At 35.5% G+C, this 16029-nt stretch overlaps 1 protein-coding gene across 10 annotated transcripts in view; it reads right to left on the reverse strand.

Moving 5' to 3' along the window:
- FOXP2 (forkhead box P2) overlaps window positions 1-16029 on the reverse strand; it is a 410750-nt gene that overhangs the window by 326710 nt on the left and 68011 nt on the right. The gene's annotated exons all lie outside the window — the stretch shown is intronic.

Raw genomic sequence — 16029 nt, forward strand, 5'->3', positions numbered from 1 at the left:
AGACAAGAACCAGAAAGAGACAACTCCTAACTTTTATTATGAGTTATGATACAGGAATTCACTAATGGTCTCTGCATTCCAGATTCCAAGCCCTGTAGTATCATCTTTCAGTATTTTTAAGAAAAAAAAAATCAACAAAGACAACCAGAAGCTGGTCAAATTAACAACATATCTTCGCCACAGAAGAGTTAACTGTAAAATCCAAGAATATATGAACAACCACCAGGACTAACGGTTTCTGTAAGGGACCCTTCACCTAGAATAAGAAAATGGAAACCAGTCACAAATTTAGAAAATGCCCTTAGAAATTAGATCCCCTGTAAAGAACCATAGTTAGTTCAAAAGGAAAACTCCCCACTACTGCTCATTTTTTATCTTATCCTACAAGTCCCTCCCAGTTCAAGTGCATTTCTCTTCTGCAGGCTGTCAAAGTTGTCAAGAAGAGGGCCATGTGTTTTGCAGAAGAACAGACAAAGTTGAAAAGATTCATAGATTAAAGAGAACATAAGGTCAGAAAGGACCATTAGATCATCAAGTGTGACTTCCTATAATATCACAAAATATAAAACTTCAGACAGTTATCTTATTATTGATCTCAAGTATAGTTGATTAAAGAATAAATTCCTTTTTAGCTAAAACAATTGTTTCATGTTATGTTTTTTTTCTGTACTAGCTTAAAATGTTCTTTAGAGTAGCAGATATTTTTCTTTCTGTGAAGGTGTGTGGTAATTAAGTCACTTCCCAAATATCTTTTTTAATAAACATACTGATCTCCTTAAATATTTCACTGCAAGGTAATTTTCAAGCTCTTAAATCATTTTTCTAATTGCTTCTAGCACCATCTCTACTTTTCCTAGAGGCTTTTTTTCAGACATGGCCACAAGAATCCTAAACTGAAATTTAGTCTATTTATCAGTGCAGGATAAAAAGATAAATTCACATCTTTGCTGAGATGAGATTTGGCTGCATGTGCAGCCAGGATATTTCCTTCTTTGCCACACATAGCATGCTGTGTTTCCACGCACACACAAAAAAAAAATTAAAAAAAAAATAAAAATCATACGAATAAATGTTTGTGACCAAGGAATGCGTAAACAAATACCAGCAGATGTAGCAATAACAAGAAACCTTAACTTCCTGGTCTCTCTTTACGAAAGGAAGCAGCAGAACACAGTCTATCCAGAAATGTGTTTGCAACCATTTTTCAGTATAGAAACAGAGGAAACACTCAGAGAAAAGATGCTTTGTATTTTACTTCAACCTGTGAGAACTCAATAAAAATCTGAAAATTGAGGGCAACTTGGTTGAAAGTAACCATAACATGAGAGAATTCCCATTTATATAGAAGGGAAGGAGGAGGGAGAAGAGGGAAATAAAGTCAATGGAGATTACAGAAGAGGACTTGGATAAATGAATTGGTTGCCAAGATCCTCTGAAAGGTAACTTGAAGGGAAGAAAGAGTTCAAGAGAGCTGGCAGTTCCATAAAAGAATAACATTTAAGGCATAAGGGCAAACTAAGTCAATGTCAAAAAAGGTTAAATCACAAACTCTTCAAGGACCTCCAACTTAAGAAGAGTACAAATCCATGAATGCAAGTATGTGTGAGAGAAAAACATGACCACACAGGGACAATGTCAAAAGGGCAAAAACAGAAAGTAAAATATAAGTTCAAAAAATTGAATTAGTAGCAAGAAAGCAATAGTCAAACATTTTAATAATAATAGGAAAATTCAGTGAAGAGTTGATCAGACTATTCGCAGAAGACACAATGACAAATATATTTTGCTTTGTCTTTGACACAAGAGACAAATGCAACCTGATAATAACAACAGTGACAAATGGGATAAAAAACTAAGAGTAGAACAGGGAAAACACACATAAGAAGACACTTTGGTAAGTTAGATGCTGTGAAATCATTTAAGCCTAATCAAGCTCATACTTAGGCAATGTAACAACATAATGATGGCTTGTGACATGTAGCCTGTTGAGGAATGTCCAACTCCAATGCTTCCAGTATCTGACTACACTGAAATTTTTCTAGCTTGTCTTTTAAAGCTACTGGTAAGGTTAATCTTAAAAGTGAGTAAGTGACATTATGAAAGTTAATCTTTATTTCTGTTTTTTAAGGCAAATCAATCCAGTGACTAAGATTTCTATCCTGCAGACCCACAAAAAGTTGTACTGCTTCAACAGGTAGAACAGTAAACTGCAATGCAAGAGACACTAACAGAATTACTGAAATCATCTCATGGCTATTAGCAATTTTTCAGAAATTTTGGAGTAGCAGAATTTACATAATAATTAGAAGGGAAAAATCCAGTCTCTGTCTTAAAAAGGTAAAAAAAAAAGAGAAGATAAGGAATGACAAACCTGCCCAGTTAACTGCAGTTCTTGGGAAATTGTTAAGAAAAACAAGAGCAACAGGAGTTTTGTCTTTTCTACAGCAATGAAATAAGTACCTGCCAATACAGGTCTATCATAAGCAAAACCTGACAAGCAAATTCAATTTCCCCTTCAATAGAGAAATACTTTGTGACTGGTTATGAAGAGGCACATGATATATTTTGGCCTCGCTGAGACTTGGCAATGTCTGAAAGAACATTCCCATAAAGAGAAGCTAAAGAAACAAGGAGTAAATGAACTATTTCAAGGCAAATACAGAACACGTTCAAAAATTTTATGTATAGGCTAGTAATAAAAGAAGAATATTAAGAATGGGGCTCAACAGTGGTCAATTCTGGTCTGGTGCACTGTCTTTGCTTTCATAGTTTGTATGGTGAAGTAGAAAAATTACAAAACCGCTAAAATTCTCAGTCATCAGGAAAGGACTACTAACCTCATGGAGGATGGCATTATAATTGAAAATGATACTGGAAAATTACACTGGAGAAAAACTGGATGAACTTCAGAAAGACTTACGAAGTTTTTCATTTTGTGGGCTTTTTTTGAAGTTCATCCAAAACGAAGTTTTCCATTTTGGGCTATCGCATATAAAGCAAGTAAAAATTATGTATATTTTCTTGATATCATTATCAATGATATTATTGATTTAGTTTGAAATTGGAAAATGTTTACATCAGAGAAGTCTCCAAATTTTTAACAATAAATTTCTGTCTTTAATATAGCATTTTTAACAGCAGATATATATTTGTCATTGTTCTAAATATGCAGATAGATATGGTAATTTTCAGATTACAGGATCTGTTAAAATTCAATCCTAAGGCAAAGGAAAATTAATCAAAGACATGCAAACATACAAAATATTTCAATAATTTTGAGGAGCTACTATAAGTTAATTCTGAAGCAGTTGAGCTCACAATTACGCCAAATCCAGTTTAAAACATATCATCATTTAATTGTATGGCATCCACACAAAAAGTTCAAAAAGCATACTGCAGTCACATACTATTTTATATATCCTATATATTCTATTTTATTCCAGGTCATCTTTCTCCACTAGATTTTTCTCAACTTCGCATTGCGATATCTATCAGAGGGCCACAGACATAGTCCTGAAGATGTCACATAGTCATTTCTGTTCATTCCATCCTCTATCTCAAAACTCGTGCACAAAACTGAGCTAGCACTACCATCAGTACTAGAACAGTGCTGTGATGGGACCTAAGTCACATTGTATTTCAGCTTGTTGGGATAGCAACAGCTATTTTTCTGAGGGAAGGTGGCTATCTGATAGACACCCATTTCCCTCTATCTCTGTTGCTGAATAAAGACACCACGGTGCCTATCCAGGCACGAAGGCTTCACGTTACCACAAACCTCAACTCCTGTTCCTGTAGATGCCACTTTTCCTCGCCACCTTGTAAATCCATTTCACACACTGGCAGCAAGATAAACAATGAGTTGCTATCAAGGTGCATTTCATGTTGTGTAAGCAATTTTTGGCAGGAATGTCTCCATGGAGGAGGAGGGTGGCTCCACCAAGGGTCTCTCTGCCAGAATGGAGTATCCATACCACACAATCATCTCAGAGATAATTGTAAGTCTTCCCCATGGGCCCATGGGACACTGCCCAGATGGCTGTCATGAGTGCTGCTCACACAAGCAGTCTGCTGTAGAAATACATACAGCTATCACAATTATGTCAATTAACTGAACAACATTAATGCTGTACTAGAGGTCCATGAGAAGAATGTAACTTTGGACTGAAGCCTAGTGATTTGAGGTTGCATAGAACATGTTAAATGAATGGTGGCAGTCTGCTCTTTATGCACTGATAAATGGGTGTGCTTGGTTCTTATTAAAATAGAAAATTACTTTTTTGGAATATATTTACAACATACAGAAACTTCAGAAAGCTGCAACTTTCTGCAGTGCAAACACACTGCAGTAAAGAGTTTAGGCTAGGCATCTCAGAAGACAGAATAAATACATAATTGATTAAAATTTTTGAAAAGAACCTATTGAGACCTAGAAATCTAACATTCATTATCCTGTATTATTCAGCATAAAATATCAGCAAAACTGCAAAATGGCACTAAATAGCTATGTTGTTGAGTACTGAATTAAAAATTATCTTTATCTGCTTGGATGAGATCGGTGCCTTGCATTTCCAAGATCTCATTCTAACCCGATTATCTATTTGATCTATTTTATCAAATAATCACAGAACAACCACTATATCTCAATAGCTGTCAAGCTACTAAAAAAAAAACTGGATTTCATACCCAGCTATTTACTAGATATTCTCCATTGCTGTGTCAAACTTTGATGAATATGCAATGTGGCAAAGTTGATGCTCCTACTGAAATCCAGAATTTTGCATTCCTCAAATGCAGCCCAAACATTGCATCTATAGGGTTTCATGCATTTAATTTCCTAGGTTCCTTTTAGGGCAAAAAAAAATGAAAAAGTCCTTAAGGCAATATAAGCACTTAATCCAACTCAAATACTAAAGAGGACATAACCTTTTAAATCATCTTAAATATTTACGATGCCATAAGCTCTTAAACTTCCTGGAATACTTAGCCTTCCTTAAAACCTCATAGTACTCGAAGTCCCTAGAGCAACATAAGCACCTAAACTGCTTCAAATCCTTCCAAAGGACACAACCTTTAAGCCAACATTCAGGATCTAATTTTTCGAAATATTTTTGTTTCTTAGGAATAATTTTGCCTAGTTTTGTACACAAATCAGGTGGCTATTTAGGAGTATTCATATGATGTCTTCGACACAATAATTTAATTTGATGGAAGACATATGCATGGGGAAAACCAAGAGCACTCTGCCACACTGGGTAAGACAACCTAAGTAATAGGAAGTATCCCCAAAGTATCCAGTGCTAAACCTGGTCAACATTTAGCTTCACAGAAATATAAGTAAGAGAAATAAAAAACAGTCACCCCAGAGTACATTATTAATACCTTTAAATAGAAGGTATGTGTGATGATAAAGCAAACAAGTTCATAACATTTCACCATCTGCTATGCTTGATTGTTACAGTAGGAAACAAGAAATCAAAACAATAGAAAACTAGATCTCTGGGTATTTTTAATACTTACCCATAAATAAGTGTCAGTATAAAGGTCACATTTAAGAAGAGTTCAGCCAACGCCAACAAGTATATTATCTCCAGACTTCAAATCTTCAGGACAGTGTGCCCCCTGCTCAGTTTCTGATTTATCTCTTTAACAATTTCATGATGTATTTATGCGACTTGGTATCTTTTCTCCTTTCAGATAAGTCAAGTCCGTTACGTCTTGAATGAACAGAAAAACCTTTCAGAGTAAAGCAAACTTACATATGTAAACTTGATAGGCAAATGACCTCCTCCCTTCAGAATTTCCTGGTTTGGGCTTTTGGTGTTTCTTATAGCCACGAAAGGAATTGCCCTTGCTCCACTCTACAGGATATCTGATGTTTTCATCAAGAATGGATGAAGCATTAAATGAAACATCATTGCCACAGATGCTATTGAGCAACTAAGTAAAAGTACAAATACTTGTGTGTTGTTTTTCTTTCTTTTTTTTTTAATTTATACTTTTGAAATTCAAGTGATAAGTAGTAAATCATAGAATCATAAGAAATGGTCTGGGTTGGAAGGGACCTTTAAGATCACCTAGTTCCAGCCCCTGCTATAGGCAGGAACATCTCCCTCTAGACCATGTTGCTCAAAGCCCCATCCAGCCTGGCCTTGAATACCTCCAAGGAGGGCGTACCCACAGGCACTATGGGCAACCTGATCCAGTGTCTCACAACCCTCACAGCTTTTACATGAATTGTAGGACTTTTCAACAGAAATGCTGTAAACACCAATGCATGTAAAACTTGCAATATGTAGCCCAAGATTTAAAAAATCATGATTATGTCAATGTTTCAACATGATGGAAACTGAATGTTTAGTTCCAACAGCTATACATCAGCAGCTTATGAGTTTTGTATGTATTTACGGTGAGTACTGAAAGCAATCACGTTTTCTTCGTACCTTCACTCTCTTACCAAGTAAGTCAGTTAATGTTCAAAGACTCGATTACCTCACCCTGTTATGACTGGTCTAATACTACTGAGAGTTAACAGGCATTTCATAACTGGTGCCTTCCTGTTGTTCAACTAGTCTCATATTGTTCTCTTCAAATTGCTACCAACTCTTTCTTTTTCTCCTTTCCCTTAGCCTCTTTCATATATATTTACAAAATACCTATTTCACTTGCAAGTACAAAATAGTACTCAGTTTCCAGCTGTTTGAATCAGTATCACTATTTTTTAAAACAATGCAAAAACATAGAGCATTTTAAATTATGGATCAGCAAGTTAACGTGACTACAAGTGTTGGCTTCTGAGTAACTCTTACACATAGTATTTTGGTTGTTGCACAGTGCCATCCTGGGAAATACAAGTAGTGACTTCTAAACAAAATATTGCCTGATAGTCCAAAATCAATGGCTTTGATAAGTAAGGCTCTGAAAATCACAGTTAAGTTCCCATGAAGAACTGCAGGTGCCATCATATAGCAATCTCATTCATACACACTGATTAGGAGAGAAAAAGACTAGAAGTTCACAAGATTAGAAACCTGAACAGAAAGCACAGAGACTCTATTCAGAGAGGCAGATTAAATACTTCACTTTGAAAACAACATGGAGAGTAGTACACGCTAAAACAGATGTCCTGTCCAGTGGAACTACCTCATCAAGGGCTGTTGCCATCAGCAATATTCTTTACGATGTGCCAATCTACAGTCAACACTGTATTACACTTCAGAAGTGTATTTATACTGTGCATATACACATTTACACACCATAATTAATTGCAATACAAAAGATGATAGATTATTTGAATGAAAAGACAACTACTTGCTTTTGATATTAGCCTTCTTTTTTTTTCCCCTATCTTCTATTGATAAACAAGCAATAAGTTCTCTAGTGCTTCATTTGTCATATAAACATAGAGTTGAAAGGAACATCCCTTTCACTGGTCATTTAATTCTCCTCCTTAAGAGGAGTCTTACGTTTCTTAACGAGTCTTAAGTTTCCCTTAGAAATGTGAACAGAAAAGGCAAGATCAAAATTTCAAAATATCATTCTATAAACTATATTTTTAATGGAAAGAGACTAGATAAAAAAAATTTCTTCTTCAGTAGTTTTAAACATACAAAATGGTCATGTGAGTACATATAAGTATTCATAAATAGGTTAATTCTAGAAGAGAACATCTGCTTTAGGAGATAGGACATCAGACTTGAAGTATAAAAGAACTGCTATTGCCAAGTACTTTATACCCATCTGACATGTGCTTTAAGACACTTCACTCTGTACAACTGCATGGTTTGGATTCATTTGTGGAGCACTTCCCCTTGTTTAGCTCTGTCAGCAGGAAGCTCTGGAAGTAACCTAGTTTATCCTGGCTCTTCAGAAGCCCACTCCTAATCTCAACTAAAAGACTAATGGAGATGCTAAACCTGTTAATACTAAAACAATAACCATTTTCTATTCCAGATACAGACTACACTATTTTTGTTTGCTACAGAAGTGTGTAAAGAATTCTTTTGGTTAGACAGATACCTACCTTTTGTCTTCTCAGATACTTGAGTATTTGTAGCCACACACAGAGACTGAACTTCATAAGCCAACTCCAGCACTAGGCTCAACTCATGTGCGGAAAATGGAAAAGCTCTAGGAATTTGGCTGTAGGGCTTAAAACCAAATTTCTCCAAAGACACAGCAGGTCTTCAAAATACCCAAAGGCTTTTATTTCATCATGAATTTTAGAAGACTTAACAATAACGTATGCGTTTTATGGGATTTAGAATGATAAAGTGCAACATGCACACACTAAGTTATTTTAAAATAAATTTAAATTCATCTAAAAAAATTTGATCAGCCACTGATTTTTATAAAAAACATAAGTAAATTGTTTGCTAACATATGGCTGGGGATTCCTCACATGAGACAGCAGTGTTTCAGATAGATGATCTGCAGCCCATTGCCTCCACGTTCAACATTTTCATCAGAAACAAGAACTGAGACATAATGACTTCTTGGGGAAAGGTTGATGACCTTGATTCTGCTTTCAATAACTGTCTCAGAAATCATTTACCATAACTTGCAAAAACAAAGGAACAAGATGCACTATAAGAATAAAAAGACTGGTTATCCAAAAAGCTCCTTCTCCCTAAAAGACTTGCTAACAGACCATTTTTTCCTTTAAGGAAAGATACCAGCTAAAATTGTGTTTCTTACTCTGTCAGAGCAAAATCAGGGGAAGGAGGTGGAGAGAAAGGGGATCACATTTTAGTTTTATTCTACTGATGCTGCTGCCTGTCACTAAAAGATGAAGGGCTGAAATCCCGTCATTCTGGATTTGCAGATCTGAGGATGAAGAATTAGTATTTTTCTGTTTTTGCAGAAAACTCCTTGATGTATGGCGCCATTATTGAATCTTAACAGCTGCAGTTTAAATTACAAATGAGTTTCTATTAGCATAACCCATACTTGGTTTCTATTTAAAAATACAATTTTAGCCAAAATTGTGTCATTTAACAACTGACATGCTTTCATTTGTTGCTACAAATATAGGAGAGAAACAATTTGTATTTCAGTGCTACAAAATATGAGTCTAGAATAGGAAAACTGTTAAATACCTTTAAATTTATATTGGTATCTTCTTTAACAACAGAGATAAATTGGCAATGGTCATTGACAATGTTCTAGAAAATGTGGCCTTAAAAAGGTAGCAGCGTTGATGGGACAAAAATTAAAGCATCTTTTGCCATTCTCTCTCCAAACCAATGTTCTAAATAAAATAGTTTTAACAGCCCTAAATTGCACTGAGCACTGTGGAATAGCTGTTTAATTAGCTTTGGTTTCTATCATGGATGTTTTCATCAAATCACAACACACAACAGATGTTTTCTGCTCTTATGTACCTTGCATCTACACTGTTTATGTGACTATTTTCTTGCCCTTGAGAAGCTGTTTGTGTTTAGCATATCTTGAATTGATGGTTTTAACACGTGGTTTTAAGACATAAAAATATGTTGTTTTTCTGACATAGTACACATATCAGCTCAGAAATTATAAAATTGTTATGAATCCTGATCTTAATTCTTCTCATACCAAAAGATCTAATGTGACATCTGCATCACAGAACACAGGCATGGCCATTATCCCTATACTGCTCAGAGAGCGAACCTAACTTAAATGACAGAACCCAAAGAGATACAGAGATACAAAAGACTGAGTCAACCACTGCTTCCATTAGGCAGACAATTCCTGATGACTTGGATGGGACTTGGATCAGGCTGTCACATGGGGCAATTTAAGAATAGGTTTCAAGATTGCTGAAAAAATTATCAATTTGAGGGGATATTTGCAACTCCTTTCAGTTCAACATAGATACGTTACCTGTAAGTATTCATATGGAATGTGTAGAGTTGCAATCAGATATTCAACTCAAATAAAAACTTAATCATGCTGCTTTACCATGCTTTTATCAGTCCTACCTTACCAGAGAAAAATATCCCTCATTTCATAATGATGCCTTATTCACGTCATCACCTTTGGCAGTACACTTGTGAACAATTACTTTCAAGGGTGAAGCATTGAGAACCTTAAGAACTCACTAAGAATTGCAACCACCTCTATCAAACCAGACTAATGCATTAATTTCATTAAAACAAGGTCAAATATCCCACTAGTTTTATGTTTTTGTTTCCCTCTTTTTTTATGTTTTAATAAAAAAACATAAAAAATATTACAAATGTTGTTACTTACATACATTAACTACATTTTATATTTTATACATGGCCCAAGACAATTCCTCTTCACTCAAGCAGCCCAGGCAAGCCAAAAGGTTGGACACCCATGCTTCATGTCTTAACATCTTATTGTCCAAAATACAGATGATGATATGTACAACAGAAGTCTCCTGAATTATCTGTCTTCAGCAAAGTAAGTGTTGCAAACATACTACACAATTGATACATGATTTCTGTCATCAATCCAACTAATGATTTCAATAGTCTAAGCAGTACTCTACAGGCTTTATGGTAATAATTAATTAATGTTTTCTATGAAATTTGTTGAAATCCTCAGATGAAATGTAGAGTGTTATTACAATTTATGCCATGGTTTATGCCCCCAAGGATCTCATCATGCTTTGTTAACTGTATATAAGAATCCCTTCATTACCATTCAAATGCTTCTACCTCTGAAGCATAACACTGCAGCTGTTTACCAACAGGCAGTAATCCTATAAAAACATTTACTGAGTTTATATGAAGAGAATTGTGTTCCATTACAAATACATGTTTCATACGTTTTCCAATCTCTCAACAGCTCAATGCCAGGGCATTGCAGCTGCACACAGGATGACACCAAAGTTTATAATGTTGCCATTTCAGCAAAAGGTGTCTGCTTGGCTGGCATTCTTATTTAGTTTATCTCCTACCTTTCACCTCCCTGTGTCCCATGAAAGATACTTCAAATTAAAGTAATACGATTCCATCTCTCACAAAGCAGAAAATTAAAAAAAATGACAGTTAGAATGGGCAGGTCATCCAATTAATTGATGTTCTCAACCAAGTAAATCAGAAATCAAACCATCCAAAAACCACTGGAGATAAGATAGCTGAACAACAAAGTGACAAATGTAAGCCAAAGAAATGAAGACATACTGGTAAAAAGTCCTCTTTACTTCCTTGCCTACTTTGCATCTCCAGACAAGATACAAGGCACATATGCAGTAGGAGAAAAACTATCAGTACATATTCACACTTTCTAAAAATGCCTGTAACAATGAAAACATCCTTTCTTTTTCCTTATTTGAAACTTCAGACTGCCTTTGAATTTTGAGTTAGACTAACAAAATGATGGGGACTTGTTTTTATAACTTGCACCAAATGGGACGGAACTCAGAAAAAAATGTCTGTTATTAATAAAATAGCTTCCAGTTTATATGTTTGTGCTGAATACCACATGCTCTGTTACTTTTCTTGCAGTTGTTAGTGAGTTTCTTTAAAGGATACCGGTTAGGTTTCTACACCCAGCTTCATACGTTGGATCCAAACATTATAAACATACAGGTTCTATTCAGTCTGATCACTGTAATGGGTACAGGACAAAATGTCAATCACAACATAAAATTTGTACCTCAGTACAAGTATGCACAGTTCTTCACTGCTCAAACATACTCTGCGTAGTGGTACCTTGGCTGAACTGCCCTTTCCACTTTCTCAGAACTAGGTTATTCCTTTTGGTGTCATTATTTTTGTCATAATGCATAAAATGCCATTCAAAACTGAACATTCTTTAAGAGGCAGAAGGATAGGAATATTACAAATCCAACTCAAATAAAGCCAGAAAATCATACAATCATGGGAAAAAAAATCAAGCCTACAAAACCTGCATCAACTATACATAGGGCCAGTTTGTCAGTCTCAGTAACAACCATGTTGAGAAAGCATAGGTATGACAGTATTTCTAAGGAAGACACACTCATAAAGATTATTCAGTGGATATGAATTAAAGAAAATACTTAAAAATTATTTACGTGAGGTTCTTTCTCATCTCTGAGCACTTTTCTTTGTCCAATTTATAAGTATTTCTTAAAAAAAAAAAAAAAGACTTGATTCCTTTAGGCTTTATAAAGATTCAAGGAGTTAGGATTTCTCTTTTTCCGACAAAAAGATAGGAACAAAAGGACAGAAAAGATACAAAAAAAAGATCCAAGATACAAAAAGGAACATAAAAAAAAAAAAAAAGGAATAAAAACTTAACACACTTTAATGAGTTTAATTGATCATCCATCCCTAAACGCAAGCACAGTATTACTGCTTACTGTACGCAATCGTGCACATTCTTAGCATAATGCTACGATCATCTTTCAAGCATATGCTGCTGTTCTTTGTAGTTTTGTAACAGTGATGTTAAAAGTACATGAAATAATACAGGTAAACCTAGCTGTCCAAGGTCATTACTCACATAATACGGCAGTTAGCTTCAAAAAAATTACACCAGAATTTCTTTTTCATATGTCAATGTCCCAACTAAAAAGCAAATGAGAACTTTGTATGTTCCTTCTAATGCCTTTAGACCATTTGACTCCTCCAGTTCAAGGAAGTTCTCCTCATATACAGCCCTGATGCATGAACACAAGAAATCTTCATCGCACATTACTATCACATGTTGGGAGATGCAGTTGCCACCAGTCAAACTCAAATAGCACTTTGAATTACTCCAAAAACATACAACACTTCAATACAAACGGAAAGTAGCATTTCATTCTAATTGTGTTTAATATATTATCAATATTACTTGATATTAGAGCAAAATTTTGTCACCCAGTTACTTGCATTTAAAAATCAGCTTAAAGCACGCTTTTGTCTGTTATATTAACATCAGTTTTTTAATTCAACCTTTTATTGTAAGTAATACTAAATTTCAGAATCTCATCTCACTTTTACTAGAAATTAATTAACAACAATGTTAAGATATTTGCGCAAGATATAAGATAAAAAAAACTTAAAAATCTATTGATATTTCATAGATAATATTAAAATGGCATTTAAAGAGCATTATCTTAATGGCTGCATGCAATGCCTAAGCATTATGGAAAGTGATGTTTTGATAAGCTTGAATGTGTTACTGTAACCACAAAGAAATACATAATTCCAGAAAGAATTTGGTTTACTCATATGAAAGGAGGATGTTTTGGTCAATGCCAGTTATAACACTGCCACATCTTCATTATCACATTCCATCACAAGAGATGGAACTGACCTACCTTAACATTTGATAGAGAAGTTTAATGTCTAAAGTTTTGCTGGTCACCTTAGCTTTTCTCTTATTGTCAGTGACAATAAACGTGCATCTCCAAAGCTGTTTCATCTCATCTTAAGATGGACATATAACATTGAATGGATGAGTCCTCCTCTGGAAGCACCCACTTTTATTCACTGACTAGAGAAGTCTACAGCTCGGTCTTACAACGCCTAGCTTCCTAGACAGCTGAAATCAGGAGAGATTAATCACACTCTTCATATCATTCTCAAAGAGTACATGGGGAAAATAAGCCTAAACTGAAGAAAGAATCCATAACAAGCATAAAAATCAAAACGGACTGTCTCATAAAAATGCAAAAAACAAGAACCTTCTTGAGAAAATAACAGGGATCTGTGCATTTAAAATGTCATAGAGTGTTTGATCCCCATGTCAGGACAGACTCAACCACTTACAGAAGCTTAAGAATACACAGGGAATATTTTGAGAATATGCTGACAAAGTAATATGCTTCTTCTGAATATGAGTAAGCATCAATTTGCAAAAGCTTATAAGTCAGTGCAATAAGGACAGACATTCATGGGCATAGCAAAAGCACATCTTATAAGCCATTGAAGCTTCACTCTTAAATTTCAAGTCTTTGCTCAAAAGCAAAGGAAAGAATTGTTAGACCTTTTTTTAGAGCTGATTTTTTTTCTCATTCTCAGAAACGATACACCCATCTCACAGAAGCTTTTGCAAAGATACTCAGCCTACAGCAAAACTGTGGACAGAAAAGGTCTGCAGAACTAATCCAAGCTGAAATTTAAGAAAACATAAATTTAAGGAAATTGTTCTTTTTTCCTCATTACATCTGACTAAACTTTGGGAAGGTAGATATTTCTGTTGTGGAATACTGGATCTCTTCTCCAAAGCTTTCTCCCTGCTTTTGCCTTTTTTTTTTTTTTTCCAAACATAAAAGTACATTACAAATGTATCTTCTGTTCCATGCGTCAAATGAAGAAGTTTCACTTTTAAAATACCTAAAATCCACAGCACATGACTGTCCTTCTAACTGGGGCTCTAATTCACAGCTAAAAAAGACTTTCACAGACTTCAGTCTCATTTTCTTAGTTACACTCACAAGTCTTTAAATATAATTTAACACATTTCAGAAAGCTCTCAACTTCTACAATCTCTCATCTTTTACCAGAAGTTCAGTAGAACCCTAAACTGAATAGCTAAATAAATCAGAACCAGAAAAAGACAAAAAAATAAATACATTTCAAGATCACAAAATAAAATAGCAGACTCCTGTATGACTGCACTTAACTATAAATATTCCCAGAATCACAGGATAGCTAAAGTCAGAAGGGACCTCAGGAAATGGTTTAAATCCTTGCTCAAACAGAGTCAGCTAGAACAGATTGCTTGTTATTGTATTCCACTGGGTTTTGAGTATCTCAAAGGATGGAGACTCCACAGTCTCTTTCGGCAACCCATTCCAGTATTTGACCACTCTCAAGGCAAGGAAGTACCTTTATGTTTAAATGGACTGTTACGCACACGTATTCAGTATATATCCATTTCCTTTCATCCTGTCATTGGGTGCAAACAGAATGGAATAGTTAGGAAGGAACCTTCAAGGATGGCTGAGATCAACTGCCTGACCTCTCCAGGGCTAATCAAAAGATAAAGTACATTATTGAGAGCACAGTCTAAAATGGCTCTTGAACATTAACAGACAAGAGGCATCAACCACATCGCTAGGAAGCATTTTCCAGTGTTCCAGTGTCTTCACAATAAAGAAATTTTTCATGATGTCCAATCTGATCCTTTTGGTGAAGTTTTGTGACATTCCTGTGCATCCTGCCATCAGTTCCCAGAAGCAGAGCCCGGCACCTCCCTCTGTGCTTCTCCTTCTCAGAAGTTGTAGACAGCAATGAGATCACCACTCAGCCTCCTCTTCTTCCCAGTAGATATTGCAATGTCCTCTACCCCTCATCAGACATGCCTTCTAGCCATGTTTCCAGCTCTGTTCCTCTCCTCCAGACACTTTCAAGTATCTTAACATATAGTTATATAGTGGAGCCCACAGTATAGCTATACAGTGGAGCCCACAATATAAAAAAATATTTCCAGAGAACTACACATAATATTCAGTGTTGGTGAGGTTACACTAACTCTAAATATAGTGGGAGAATCACCTCTTTTTGACTGGTTGGCTATGCTGTGCTTAATATACCCCACAGTGTGGTCTGCCATTTGGCAGCCAGGCCACGCTGGTGGCTCATGTTGAGCATGCTGTCACCAGCAACCCCAAGGTTCCTTCCCACTGAGCTGCTCTCCAGCTGTCTATCTCCCAGCCTGTGCCTCTCTGGCATTGCTTCATCCCAGGTTCAGCACCTAGAATTTCCTTTGCTGAACTTCATGCCGCTGCTGGCTCTGTCTTATTATTATAACATGTTATATATTCTGCTGTTCAGGAGAACATTGTTTAAATTAGTCCAACTAGTAACCATACAGTATCACTCAGCCCATAGTTTATACTTGGCACTATACAAAATCAGGCTAGCATTTTGAAATTTCAGAAATTATGTATGTATATATGGATTATATAGTGTCACACTTACAATATAAATTACTGTATGAGATTTATTTACTTACTTGCTATTTGCAGTTTTGGAGATCTGAAATTTAAGTCATAAAGGATGTAAAAAATCCTGCACTGTCACAGTAGGAAATATACAGCAAAACAGAAGTTCCTGATTCGAAAAGAAGTTTCAAATTTTTCACTAAAATCTCAAGTCTCAT

Source organism: Meleagris gallopavo, chromosome 1 (genome assembly GCF_905368555.1).
Source record: "Meleagris gallopavo chromosome 1, MGAL_WU_HG_1.1, whole genome shotgun sequence".
In the NCBI taxonomy this organism is placed as follows: Eukaryota; Metazoa; Chordata; class Aves; order Galliformes; family Phasianidae; genus Meleagris; species Meleagris gallopavo.